The 2,500-nt window shown below is 39.8% G+C and overlaps 1 protein-coding gene across 3 annotated transcripts in view; it reads right to left on the bottom strand.

The window, feature by feature from the left end:
• LOC125952495 (brain tumor protein) overlaps window positions 1-2,500 on the bottom strand; it is a 25,221-nt gene that overhangs the window by 5,057 nt on the left and 17,664 nt on the right. For all 3 annotated transcript variants that reach the window (XM_049681976.1, XM_049681975.1, XM_049681977.1), the window contains exon 6: window positions 1-2,500. This exon is cut by the window's left edge and continues 5,057 nt beyond it; it is cut by the window's right edge and continues 9,076 nt beyond it. The gene's annotated coding sequence lies outside the window, so the exon portion shown is untranslated.

Here is a 2,500-nt window from a genome sequence, read left to right as displayed (position 1 = left end):
TATATCTTAAGTGCAGCGTAAGAATGGGCAAATGCAGCTAATGCAGGTGTCACGCATGCTAGCTAGCTAGCGACGATTTCTCATCGCTCATTGCTGGCTCACTACCCGCTAGGACGCAGCTGTTTCAGTTACTCTATAAATATACGTGAGTCTGTATGTATAAATATATATATATTATATATATATATAGATTTATATATTTATTTTCAACGTTTCCACGCTTATAGTGATGGCAATAAGTTTGCATCAATAGTTAAGGAAAATGTCGTATTTAGATATCGCTAAAGGAAATTCGTTTTAGACCAGGCGCAAGGGCGCATCTCTCGAGCTACATTCGAACACCCAACCAGGGAGGGAAGTAGTAAGTTCTGTAACTTGCATTTTGAAAACTTTAATAAAAAAACATGATGTCATAGGGGAGGGGTAGAATAGATCCGCCACGCACGCCCTCTTCCCGATTTGATGCCACTGGGCTCTCTTTTTTCACTCTTCTTTTCCCTTTACAGCTTCTAGTAGCAGGCTGAAGTATCGCGATTAAGGACGAAAAGTAAATATTAGCCTTTTGTCAGAACTTTTTTTTTTGTTTCTGTATAATTAGAATGCTCGCTGGTTGTATATGTACTGTTCCTCTTCACACAAATTGCATATGCGCACATACATATGCTGCGTGGATGTATATAAATTATTGCTTTGGATTGTGGTATTTCTTCTCCTTTCATGCTTCAACTTTCACTAAGGGAGTAGATTTTACTTATGATAATACCCATCGTTTGATGTTGAAGTCTATGCTCTGGTCTTGTTAGTAGCTAACTTGGTCTAGCTACTCTTGCAAGCTGTTTTGCGGAACTACTACGCACGGCTAACGCGTGTTACAAAGCAAACGTGTAACTATGTTTCTGAGTCCTTTATGAAACAGACACTTAAGTTTGACGATTTGACTCCCATTTGCACGCCATTTGTTGCATAGAGAGAAAACGCATCATTGGGACAGCATAACGGGCACCGGGAATCACCTGATTTGCTTGTCATGCGATTCAAGAACTGAAACTTCAAGTAACACTACTAAAGGGCCGGCCAACAAAGCTACGATCATCAGCTGGCGAGATTCTGCTTTTTGAAGGCTCAATCGCAGTTGGCATCTCGTCGCATAGTTTCATCACCAAGCGTCTCCATTGGTCGAGAAAGCGTGCTCGACGACATGTTTGTGATGCTCACTGTTGTTTCCTACCCTACATGCTCATACCTGGTAGGTCAGTTACTTTCCATTACTCTGGCTTACATCATCGACTAGCACCACATCAACAAAATATGCAACATCCTTTACGATCTCTTTCATACCTCCTTCTGTTTTGGGTTTTGTAGATTTGACTTTTCAGTTAGTGTAAACTTGCTGTGCCGTTGCTCTTCGCCAGCAGTTTGTTTCTTTGCCATGCATGGGTGCGTGGACATGCATTTACATAGTAATATGTATGTGTATAGATATATAATTCATATAATTATGTATATATATTTTTATTTATGTACTAATATTGTGTATAATAAATATGTGTATATAAAAAAGACAAGGCATAATAATATATTTTATATATAAATCTCTTGTAAGTATGGGAAAATAAGGGAGAATTGTTTTTCCTATCATAAAAAAATAGATGCACTAGAAAACATATTTAATTCAATAAAATATTTTTCACGTGCATTTTGCGCAACTTTCCACATTCCAGATCCTCTCTCTTTCTCTACCTGTCTCTCTCTCGACGAGTGATGGGTAAATTTTAGTTCTCGCTAGTCGTGGCAAATTTACTTGGCATGACAATGATTGTGCCCCAATGTTTTGGTTTTCGATGAAGTTGTTTTATTGCCTTCCTTTTTTTTTACTCCCGATCCTATCCTTACCCCCTGATCGTCAATGCTCTCGGCGTAGCTGCAACTGGCATCCTTGTTTGGTTTGGCGATCTTCACCTTCACGTTTAGTTCTCCCTTGTTCTCTTCGGTCCATCCGTACTCCATTATATGTGTTGCAACGCATCATTCTATCTCCAGCAAAGAGAACATTTAAGACGGACGTATTACCGCAGCGAGTAACCAACCAAACCTGGACAGTGTGGAGCCTATTTGTGTGTTTAGTTGCTCACAGTAGCGAAGAGATCGCTGAACACACGATTTTTCTGTGTGCACGACGACAAAGGATTAAATCTACATATTTATTTGTTCGGCATTTCCGTCTTCCCATCGCCATCGTAGGCATCGTTGCTTCTGGAAGAATGTTTCTCTTTTGCATGCTCTCCCACTAGTCTTGCAGCCAACTACCTTCTACCGGCCAATTCTGTGCAGTTATGAGCTAAAATACGGTTCCGCTAAAGTGTCGCTACTAATTAAAAGAGCTACCGGAGGTATAACTGTGAAGATCTCGGAATGCTAAGAACAAACGTGTGTCAAAAAGGGGTTCTCACATATGCACTGGTATCTAATCGTTTATGTACAAATATGTATGTAAATTCCC

The sequence above is a fragment of the Anopheles darlingi genome, chromosome 2 (genome assembly GCF_943734745.1).
Source record: "Anopheles darlingi chromosome 2, idAnoDarlMG_H_01, whole genome shotgun sequence".
NCBI lineage: Eukaryota > Metazoa > Arthropoda > Insecta > Diptera > Culicidae > Anopheles > Anopheles darlingi.
Note: the sequence above shows the minus strand (reverse complement) of the source record. Positions and strands in the feature narration are given on the sequence as shown.